At 42.6% G+C, this 12,274-nt stretch overlaps 1 protein-coding gene across 8 annotated transcripts in view; it reads right to left on the minus strand.

Moving 5' to 3' along the window:
* The window catches only part of baz1a (bromodomain adjacent to zinc finger domain, 1A), a 51,647-nt gene extending 40,149 nt beyond the window's left edge, over positions 1–11,498 (minus strand). For 2 of the 8 annotated variants that reach the window (XM_061301818.1, XM_061301814.1), the window contains exons 1-2: positions 10,796–10,938; positions 9,985–10,698 (exon numbers count right to left, since the gene is read on the minus strand). The gene's annotated coding sequence lies outside the window, so the exon portion shown is untranslated. Of the gene's footprint in view, positions 1–9,984; positions 10,699–10,795; positions 10,939–11,005; positions 11,122–11,366 lie in introns of those variants that run through there. The other 6 variants (XM_061301808.1, XM_061301809.1, XM_061301810.1 and 3 more) reach the window with 6 other exon arrangements.
* Positions 11,499–12,274: the final 776 nt, after the last annotated feature.

Consider the following 12,274-nt stretch of genomic DNA (forward strand, 5'->3'; position numbering starts at 1 on the left):
TTTCAATGCTATGCGGATGACACCCAATTATATATGCCGTTATCGATGACAGATCCGCGGGATTGTTGTAATCTTGAGGCGTGCCTTGCGGAGATCAAGCAATGGATGTCTTTCAACTTCCTTCGTCTTAACCCAGATAAAACTGAGATGTTGATAATTGGGCCAACTCGTTATCAACACTTATTCAAGGAAACCGCTATAACTATAGATAACCGTACTATCACTCAAAGCAATACTGTAACTAATCTCGGGGTAATACTTGACCAAACTCTCTCCTTTCAAAAGCACATTAAGAATATAACCAGAATTGCGTTTTTTCACCTTCGTAATATTGCAAAGATTCGTCCGATCCTCTCGACCGGTGATGCAGAAACTATTATTCATGCATTCGTCACGTCGCGCCTGGACTACTGTAATGTACTATTATCGGGTCTTCCTAAGTCCCGCATCAAAAGTCTACAGTTAGTACAAAATGCTGCTGCAAGGCTGCTCTCTCGGGCAAGAAAATTTGATCACATTACCCCAATACTAGCCAACTTACATTGGCTCCCGGTCCATTTAAGATGTGATTTCAAGGTTCTTCTATTAACCTATAAATCACTGCATGGCTTAGCGCCTTCATATCTCGTCGACCTAGTTGTTCCTTATGTTCCGTCTCGTAACCTTCGTTCGCAAAACGCTACCCTTTTAGTGGCACCGAGGGCCAAGAAAATGTCTGCAGGCTCTAGAGCATTTTCTATTCGGGCTCCAGAGCTTTGGAATGCCCTACCAATGGATATTAGAACTGCTACCTCAGTAGAAACATTTAAGACACGTCTAAAGACACATTTCTATGACATGGCCTTTAACTAACCTGTAGTGGCCGATTCGGCTGGAGTTTGTTTTCTCTCCCTCTGCACTCCCTCCCTCCCCGGCCGGGGAGGTGGTTAGGTGGCACCCATGCTGACAGCGGCTATCTGGATTCTCGTGGGTTAATTCAGGATGGGGGAACTGCAGCTCAACCTCCTCGTAGACACTGCCAGGACAATTGAGGCTCCTTCGGCAGCCCTCTGCTCTGACATGGACATTCACTTTTTATTTCATTGATGTTCATGTTGCATCATTTGTGCCCTCTCTGCATCCATTCCAACCTGGTGATCCTGAAAGGGGGATCCTTTCATCTGTGGTCCCTTCTCAAGGTTTCTTATTTTCCCCCAGTAGGGGTTTTTAAGTTTTTCCTTGCCCTTTTGGGAGCTTAAGATCAGGGGATGCTTTGAGAATGATTGTCAATTTCTATCTATGTGAAGCCCTTTGAGACTGCTTGTGATTTAGGGCTATATGGACTTCCGGAAGGGTCACACCCAACACCTGCCGCTGACCATCGACGGTGCTGTGGTGGAGAGAGTGAGCAGCGCCAAGTTCCTGGGGGTGCACATCAGTGAGGATCTCTCCTGGTCCACCAACACCGCATCACTGGCAAAGAAAGCCCAGCGCCGCCTGTACTTCCTGCGGAAACTCAGGCGAGCGAGCTCTCCTCCGGCCGTCATGACTGCATTTTACCGCGGCACCATTGAGAGCGTCCTCTCCAGCTGTATTGCTGTTTGGGGTGGCGGCTGCACTGACTACAACTTGAAGGCCCTGCAGCGCATAGTGAACACTGCTGGTAAGATTGCTGGTGCTTCGCTCCCCTCCTTGAAGGACATTTACACCTCCCATCTCACCCGCAAGGCGACCACGATTGTGAGTGATGCGAGTCACCCCGCTCACTCTTTGTTCGAGCTTCTGCCCTCTGGGAAGAGGTACAGAACCCTGCGCTCCCGCACCACCAGACTCTCAAACAGGTTCATACTCCAGCCTGTTAGGATCCTGAACTCGCTCCCCCGTTCTGCGTACCGTGCTGTACTTTTACTGTCTGTACTGTCTGTATGCACACTGGCTCTTATTTGTTGTGTTATCTGTTTATTTATTATATATTATTACTCTTATTATTTATTGTTTGTGCCTTTTTGTTTATGATGTTTTTTTACTTTTGCGCTATGCTTGCTGGCTCCGTTTTGCTCCTCTTATTTATTGTGTTATCTGTTTATTTATTATTTATTCATCACTCTTACTATTGATTGTTTGAATTTTTGCCTTCTTGTTTTTATATTGTGTCGCGTACTTGTATGTCTATCGTGTTATGTGTCTCGTCACCGTGGGATAGAGAAAAACGTGATTTCGGTCTCTTTGTGTGTTGTGACATGTGGAGAGATTGACAATAAAGCTGACTTTGACTTTGACTTTGACAAATAAACTTGACTTGACCTTCAATTTCAGATAAAGTTTCCCAATTTTGCGTAAAGAATGTACATTATTCATAATTAAGTCATGTTCCAAACATTGCATCCTCTCTGGTTTGACCTCAGTATTATTGGTGTTATGCTCACTTACCGATATTACTGGACTATCTTGAATTTTTAATTCTCCGCCACTACATCGAAGGCCATTTCTCAGCAGTTCACTTTTCCCATGCTCCAGTTAGGCTCCATTATTCGAATCTAGAATGTGATTTTCATTTGAGTTTCTTGCTTTTGGACTTCTAAAATGCTCCTATCGCTAATTTTTTGTACCGAGCATACTTTTACAAGAGTATTAAAAGAACCAACAGATTACTACCAAATCCAATCTCTCCTCGTTGGCATCTCCTCCTCTATTTTGAACTTGCTGCTTTTGACCTGTGCGTCTTGTTACAGTGGGCACTGGTCAGCCTTGTCGGGCCAATGCAATTTACGAGCAGGCTCTCCATGCATTACGATTCAGTCCTATGTCTGAATCCAGAAAATTCCTTTAATTCCAGCTGCCGCTGTGGCCCTCACTTGATACCTCTCTTGCTCTCATAAATTAGTGTTGACCGGTTGAGTTTTCTTTAGACACTCAAATCACCTATATTTGTGTTGTAGTGGTTAGCCCTCGCATGCTCCTACTCCACCTGTTAGACGGCTGTTAAACATTCATTCTAAGTTCATGCTGTGTCTCTGTCCTCCTGGAGACAACGAATGTATCCGCCGTCTCAGGTTTTCTATGTAACGAGAAAATCAGATGTATTGAGGAGAGCCCCAAAGAAACGAATATCAATAATTTGTTTTCAATTTTGTCATCCTTTCAGCAATTTAAATCAATAAGTTGAGCTTTTCTTCAGATCCAATTTCCTATTCCTCTCAGAATGCTAAAAGGAGCTTCAGCTGGCCTTAGAGAGGTCCCCCATTATTTACGAGGGGGCCACACTCTTCTGCCACCGATTGCTGTCGTCCCAGCATGTTTTTCTTTAGATACATCTATATTGGTGTCGTATTGGTTAACACACGCATGCTCCTGTTTCTCCAGTTGGTCAGGCATTCTTTTGCTCCTTCAGCATTCCGTCTTCCATCATTTTGTCATAGTTCCTTTCGCCGCTGGTCGCGCAGGCCCCTAACATGGGCACAACTCCAGCCGTTCGCACCGCCCCGACGTCACCCGCGCGGGGAGGGGCCAGCCTGAAACACAGTGGGCAGGTACAGGTTGGCCACCCTCCCGCCCAGGGGGCCAGATCCCCCTCCCCGCGCGTGCAGCGCAGGCGGGCACGCGGCCCAAAGCAACGAGAGCACACCATCCTATCCGTTCCTTTTGCTGCTTCTACAAGCACGCGCTCACACCCATGCGCGCTCATGAGCATAACCACACACACGCACGCACTCACGAGCACGCAGGCACACACACCCATTTACGCACGCACACACACACTTGCTTACGGGGCCCCCACATACACTTCAAGCGTCCCACCACGCGCAAGCTCAAACAGACAACATTAAGCTGACAGAGCTCACAAAAATTACACACGGACACAGAAGACATACAATGGGATTCGAATCCATTCCACATTTTGCTTCTTTCCAACTGCTGCTGAGTAGTTTGGTCGTTTTAACTGTCATCAGAGCAGATGCACTGACAAATACGCACGTCTTACTTAACTTTTGTGTCGTTTCGTTTCGTTCCTAATAGCGCTGTATATTTCCCCTTTATTCTGTAGAATTTAACTTAAGTGTGCACACAAATTACTTTTCTCCCAATTATATCAATATTAAACCCCCCAGAGGACTCTTTTCCACGTTTTCCATTTTCACACAGCAGCCGCACAAAACCTTCGTCCAATAGCGGTTTTGTCGCAGGCTCAACTTTATCAAACTTTGACAGACGTGCATGCTATTACAGTACGCCTCGACAAATCGGGATCGGACCGTTGTCGCAAAAACGCACCAGCTGCCTCGGTATTCAAAAATGACAGCCCACCGAGTTTACTCTGCCATTTTCTTGCACCAGCGTTTAAATCGAGGAGCCTTGTAACCCACAAACACTTCTAATTCACGCACTTGTGCGTGCGTGCTTGCACCTGCGCTTTTGATACATACTAGAGTACTCCGCTATAGGCACGAAAGGTATCTTCGATGTCGGCTCTTCCTATCATTGTGCGAACGTGCGGAAGTTTTTCAACTCGAGGTTGGAGTGACAGCTCGTTCAACTGACAGATCAGTTTCATCGACAACCTTCGTTCTTCTAACACTGACGAAACTGTCTGAAAAGTTATCAAGCCCGACTTGAAATCGGCAAGGCAAAGCGCGAAAGACTTGTTCGTGAGTACACCGAAGCAGCATCGCTTGTTTCAGAGGGGAGTGCACAACTAGCCGCGAAGCTACAACACACTGCTTCATTGCTAAAAAACCAACAAGCGCGTTCCAAACATGGGTCCGAAGAAGGCATCAGCGGCTCCCCTCTTTTCGGTGGAGGAGACCGAAGATATTAAAAAGGCGTTGGACTTCCTCACTGAAGAAGTCTCGGTTATCAGGATGGAGCAGAAAGCTATCCTCAAGCTGGTCGAGGAGGTCAAAGCTCTCCGCAGCCGGAATGAGGAGAACGAAAAGAAAATCACCTTCCTGGAAAGCAGGGTTGCTGACCTGGAGCAATACACCAGAATCAACGACGTGATCATCTCCGGAGTTAATATCAAAGCCCGATCATACGCCCGGGCAGTGGCCGCTGGCGAGGGAGGTGAGCCCGACGAACTGGATGTTAGCTCCACGGAGCAACAGGTGGCTACTTTCCTGCAGTCCAAGGGGATACAGCTGGACTGCGAAAACATCGAAGCTTGCCACCCTCTGCCCAAGAGGAGCCCCGGAGACAAACCCGCTGTCATCATGCGGTTTGTCAACAAAAAGCACAAGATTGCACTATTAAAACAAGGAAGAAAGCTGAGAGGAACCGACGTCTACATCAATGAGCACCTGACCAAGCACAACGCTGATATTGCCAAAAAAGCACGCTACCTGAGGAAGCAGAAAGAAATTCAACATACCTGGACTACAAACTGTAAAATATTTATCAAGCTCAATGGAACACCGGAGGAAGCAAAAGTGCTGATGGTAAGGAGTATCGAGGAGCTGGATAGATACCAATGATCATCATGCAGGACTGTAAGGTAAACTCTACTCACAACCATGACACACATCGAAAGAAATCAAGCATCTACACCTGAAGACATCAGTAACATAACTCAGAGGATTAGTGAACACGACAAACAGGAACTCCAATCATTTCAATACACTGACCACAGTTCACTGGATATGGAACATGATATGGACCCGGATAACAACTTCTTTAACTCAATCAACAATAACTGCAGTTATTATACTAATGAGGAATTTAATAGAATCAATACAGATAGTAGACTGTCTATTATACATATTAACAGTAGGAGTCTGTATGCCAACTTTACAAACATTAAGGATTATCTTCATCAGTTTACTCGCCCATTCAACATTATTGCAATAACGGAAACATGGATCAACGCAGTAAAAGGGGCGGACTTTGAGCTGGAGGGATATGACTTTATACACATAGATCGACAAAACAAAGGTGGAGGAGGAGTTGCGATATATGTGGAAAAGACATTAAACGTCAGGGTGATACAGGATATGTCAATGGTAGTTAACAACATATTGGAATGCATAACAATTGAAATACTTAAGGAAAAAAAGAAAAATGTAATCATTAGCTGTATATATCGGACACCAGGTTCCAGCATTGAACTGTTCACAGAATGGATGGAGGAGGTATTTTCAAAGGTCAGTTGCAAAACAATTTTCATCTGTGGAGACTTCAACATTGATTTACTCAATCCAAACAAGCACAAACTGACCGAACACTTTGTTAACACAATATATAGCATGAACTTGTATCCAAAAATCACTAGACCAACCAGAATAACTTCTCACTGTGCCACTCTTATTGATAATATATTCACAAATGACATTTTAAACAACACCATAAGTGGGTTATTAGTCAGCGACATCAGTGACCATTTGCCAGTTTTTATGATTTTTGATGACAACTATAAAACTATCCAACTGGCCAAAAAACAGGAATACAGAAGAATTAAAACAGAAGAAACAATAAACGCATTTAAAAATGGTTTAATGTCACAAAATTGGGATATTATATACAATGAAAATAATATTAACTGTGCATATGAGGAATTCTTAAAAATTTTCAAAAGGTTATATGACACATACTGCCCTGTAAAAGTATATAATAGGAAACTAAAGTATGTAGATCATCCCTGGATTACAAAGGGCTTACAAAATGCCTGTAAAAAGAGAAATACACTTTACAGAGAATTTATAAGACAAAGAACTAAAGTGGCAGAAAATAAATATAAACAATATAAGAATAAACTAACTAATATTAAAAGAGCTGCTAGGAAAGAATACTATAGTAAGATAATAAATGATAATAAAAACAACACCAAAGAAATATGGAATATAATGAATACTGTAATAAAAAATGGCTCTAAAAAAATTATCTTAAATATTTTATTATCAGGAATACTGATGAGTATGATATGCAAGAAGTGGCTGAAAACTTCAATGCATTCTTTGTAAATACGGGACCTGATCTGGCCAAACAAATCCCAGATTCAGTAACAACTGAGGAGCAATGTAATAGTTTAATAGATAGGAATCTGAGCTCAATGTTCCTCAAAGCAGCGGATGAGAAAGAAATTATAAAGATAGTTTCCCAATGCACAAACAAGACATCCAAAGACTGTGATGACATTGACATGAGTATCGTAAAACGAGTAATTGAGGGGATCTCTAAACCATTAACATACATCTGTAACCTATCATTTCAGACCGGTATATTTCCAGATAAAATGAAAATAGCAAAAATCATACCTTTGTATAAAACCGGGAACAAACACCACTTCACAAACTACAGACCTGTATCATTATTATCACAATTTTCTAAAATACTGGAAAAACTTTTCAATAACCGACTGGACAAATTTATAGATAAACATAAAATACTCACCGACAGTCAATATGGATTTAGATCCAACAGAGCAACATCACTGGCAATAATTGACACAGTGGAGGAAATTACTAAAGCAATAGACCTAAAACAATATACAGTGGGGATATTCATTGATCTAAGAAAGGCATTTGACACAATAAATCATGAAATATTATTCAATAAATTACATCGGTATGGCATCAGGGGGGAACCATTAGCTTGGATCAAGAACTATTTAACAAAAAGGAAACAGTTTGTGAAGTTGGGTGACACTTGTTCAACGTGTTTGGACATTAGTTGTGGCGTCCCTCAGGGGTCAGTGTTGGGCCCTAAACTTTTTTTATTATATATAAATGATATATGCAAGGTATCACATAATTTGAAGATGGTTTTGTTTGCAGATGATACAAATATTTTTTGTTCTGGTAGTGATTTACACACCTTAACAACACTAATAAACAATGAATTAAGCAAATTAAAGGTATGGTTGGACAGCAATAAGTTATCCTTAAACCTAAGCAAAACAAGAGTAATACTTTTTGGTAATCACAGAACTAATTTGAAAATAGAGATAAAGCTGGATGGGGTTAATATTGAAAGAGTGAATGAGATTAAATTTTTAGGGGTGATAATAGATGATAAGATCAGTTGGAAATCACAAGTTAAACATGTACAAACTAAAATCTCAAGGTGCATCGCAGTATTAAATAGAGCAAAACAGGTTCTGGATCATACAACACTTCGCATCCTTTATAATACATTAGTCCTTCCATATTTTATGTATTGTGTTGAAATCTGGGGTAATAATTATATAAGCACAATATATCCACTTATTATTTTACAAAAAAAAGCAATACGGATCATTCATGGGGCAGGATACAGGGATCATACAAATTCATTATTTTTAGAGTCAAAACTTATCAAACTCAAAGATATAGTGGAATTCCGGACAGCACGAATACTTTTCAAAGCAAAAAATAATCTGTTGCCAACTAATATTCAGAATCTTTTCATTGGGAGGGAAGGGGGTTATAAATTAAGGGGGATATTTAATTACAGGATTAGGAAGGCACGTACAACAAAAAGAACATTCTGTATTTCAATATGTGGAGTTAAATTATGGAATACTTTGGAGGAAACGCTCAGGGAATGTTCAAACATCTATCAGTTTAAAAAAAGATATAAAGAAGAAATTATTTTTACAAGGTACAGGAATGAGGGTGTATGAGTACCAAGGGGTGCTTAGTAATTATTGATTTACGTTTCTTTGTTGGTTTTGTTTGTCTGTTTGTCTTGTTCAGGCTGTTTTTATTTTTTGTTTTTATTTTGTTTATTTCTACCATTCAGGTATTTTGTGTTGTATTTGAGGTATGTATGTATGTTAAGTGTCTGTGTGTGAAATATACGTACGTATTAATAGTGTGTTGGTACATGTTTAGTGTCTAGCGAGCAGCAGGTGGGGGATAATTTAGTAATTTAGTACTTTGTTGGGATAACTGAGGCAAAATGATTTATGGCTGGGTATTTAGGGATTATTAAATAGGGGGTGGGATTAAATAAATTATACTTCTTCCTACTCCTTTTCAGACATGTGAATGTGACTTATGGTTCTTTTGCGGCTATATGTTATATGTATGAATGTAGGTACGTCTGTATGTGTATATGCATGTATTTTGTCATGTCTTTTATTGTGTACAATAAGCTTATTCTTTTTTTCACATGTTTGAAATAAATAAACGAAACGAAAACGAAATAATTCGATCAGTTTCCAAACGACGTGGCTTACGCGCGCTTTATTTTCCTCGGTACCCTTAAAAATCTGACCGGATCTCGGCACCCATAACTGGGTCTCACCGGACCACTTCGGCACCCTTAAAAAAGGGTCTGACCGGGTCACTTCCACATTCATGCTCACAGTTACGGATGCCAAGGCTGCGCACTTTTCCTATTTGCCAAACGCGGTCAGCGCACGCCTCCCTTTTTTGTACGACTTTGAAAGAGACTTCCACGTCCGCCGAACAGCTCGACAACCGCACTTGGCCCGTACGGCCATTAGGTGCGACTGGAGTGTCCCGGCTTGTCCCAGGAATTTTAACCGTCTGGGGGCTAAGCGGGTGGCTATCTCTTGTCGCAACAGTGTTAAATCGTATCTGTGTTTTCGCCTCATTCACACAGCTAAAATTTCTATCCTCCATCGGATCTGTCGCCAAACTCAAGTCCACGTTTTATGGGACTTTCTACCATTCTTTTATTGTGACGGTCAACAGCGATGTCCCAGACAACCTGTCCCGTCACGAGCCACATTACTTCGGGCTTCTTTCTTTGTCATCATTCTCACCAGACATGTCACTCACTCTGCTGTGCACATTCCCCCATTAAGTTTTAAGTTACTGTTCACTTTCTATTTCTTATTTGTTATTTATTTTTCTATTTTTATTTTACTTTTCCTTTGCTGTTTCTATTTGGGGGCCACTCCCCCTTCGAAAGTCGAATTATGACTACTTTTGAATAGGAGAGACAACTTACTCCCGGGACAGCTCATGGCACCATCAGATTCGGTTGTAACTGCCCCCCTCAAGGGGCCAACCCCCCACCTTTCCAAGAATCGAGCATATCGCGGCGACTGTGGGCGAAGCATCTCACCTTAATGACAGCCGCTGGCCGACCGCTGGATTCTCGCTCAGGAAGCGGGCGGGAATTCCCCGGGAGAACACGAATCCTGTTCGTGACGCCAAAAATGTGGTGAATGGTCTTTGTTGTTTCGCTGGTCTCCAAAAAAACACTCAGTGGACGATGGCTGGTCCGGGTAAGGAAGCACTTTGGTGACACACGGCTGATTGGGAAAAGATTTATTCAACCGATGTCAAAGTGATGTCTCTCCAAAAGTTAGAGTGGCCCCAAGAGCAAAGACGTTTCAGCTCTTGACAGCACAGATGTTCGCCCCAAAAAGGCCCTCGCGCTTCTTGCTCTTGCCCCTTGCGCCCTTGCGCGCCTGTTCTTGTCCTTCGCGCCTCTGCGCGCCTTCCGCGCTCCTTCCTATCTGTTCTCCCCCATCATTTGTACCTCCTAAGACAACAGCTGCGGTCCGAGTCTCACTCTACTGATTACTTCCGATGCCCGTAAAAGGGCATGGACAAAGGTCTTCCTGGTCACGGACGAATGGCCCTTCCATATTCTAAGTACCTACACATTACTGAAACTAGAGCTTCTCTGTACCGCAAAAATAGCTTGGGTTTTCTCACTGCTCCAAGGTCGCCATTTAAGGTGACATACAGTGACGCATAGAATCCAAAATTTACCTCACTGCACGTCTGCTCTTTCTTGCTTTTTGAAGCAGCCTCGTGTCACGATGCTTAACTAGAAGTAGATTTTCAAAAAACAGTTAAATCGTTATAATACCATCAAAAGAAAACACTCAAATGATAACATAGAAAGAGAAAAAAAGAAGGAATACCTCTGACTTTGTTTATCGATTCTTGAGGAAGGTCTTCGTAAGCAGATAAAGCGTCCGCCAATTCTATGTCTGTGGATGCTCCCTCTTCCTTCTCTATGCTCGTGACAGCCGCCTGCTGGCCGGAGAGGTTATGATTAGGGTGCTATCACGTGACTCTGATAACTCTGCCGTCTTTGTTGCTTCAAAATAACGTGCAGAGCTCGTGACAACCTCCTGTCGGCCGGAGGGGGGTATGGTTTGGCTGAAATCACGCGGCTCTGATAGTTCTGCCTCAAAACCAGTCTGTGTCGGTGGGTTTTTTTGTCTAGTGGCAGCCGCCACGAGATCTGTTACATACATAAAAAAGAAAAAAATCACCAACTAATAGCATTTATATTAACTAGCGTAGATGAACGGTTGCCTCATCGTAGTCTGATTGTGTTAAATAAACTCCACTAAAGTCGTCATCAAATACTTCATGCACGTCAGCAAACACGGTTATATCTGCATGACATTACATACACATTACATCATGTTTTATATGATAACCTCAGTGTATTATTATTATTATACCAGTATTAAAATGGCTTACCTTTAACGATCTCGAAACAACTTTTGACGCTCTGTAACTTTTGACGCACTCCAACTCCTCCGATCAGAGCTCATCTGCTGGCGTGTCTTCTCAAAACGATCAATAGCCCCACCTTTAATACACCAACAGTAGGTCCACCCGCCCCTTAGTGTTATCTTAGTGACACCGCACACTCCTGCATCATTTGTTTTCCCTCCCTATGCGAATGCCGCCCTCTAGTGTTATTTTAGTGACACTGCACCTCCTGCATCATTTGCAAAACAATAGACAGACACCTGCAGCATCCCTCATTTGCATAATAATAGACAGACACCTGCAGCACCTCCCCCACGACACCTGCACCAACCCCCCACCTCATTTGCATAAAGCTCATTTGTGTAACACTTCCTTAAAGTAAGCCTTAAGAACTTTACAGGTTAAGATTAGTCGCAAACAGGTGGTGCATCAATGTCCTTGAGCATCCTGCATTGTTTGAAAATGAGAATGGTCGCAAGTTTCAATCCCTGCTATGTGTACAAATCATATTCAAAATGCCTCCCCTTCATTTTCAGTGGGAACAGTGTTGTTGGTCTCCCTTTTTTGCTAGTGCGTCATAGTCTGAAGTAAAATTTGTTGTGGCAAATCTTAGGCGAGATCTGAGGTGTTGGTCCGTTTAACTCGATCTGTGACGGGTTGATGTTGACGTTCATGTGGCTGAACGTCACGTCGCGTACGTCGAGCCAAATTGGCCACTCTCTTTTAAACGCTCGGCACTGTGTCCACCTTGCTTTTCCTTGGGCGACTCATTTTAATGGAAGGATTCCAGGGGAAGGTTTGTGGGTGGCTTTAGCGCAAAACTGCATCTGAAAGCTCAGCGCGCGAATTACAAGAATGCTGTCGTCACAGCCCACGCTCTAAATTCGGGACTG

The sequence above is a fragment of the Syngnathus typhle genome, linkage group LG16 (genome assembly GCF_033458585.1).
Source record: "Syngnathus typhle isolate RoL2023-S1 ecotype Sweden linkage group LG16, RoL_Styp_1.0, whole genome shotgun sequence".
Lineage (NCBI taxonomy): Eukaryota > Metazoa > Chordata > Actinopteri > Syngnathiformes > Syngnathidae > Syngnathus > Syngnathus typhle.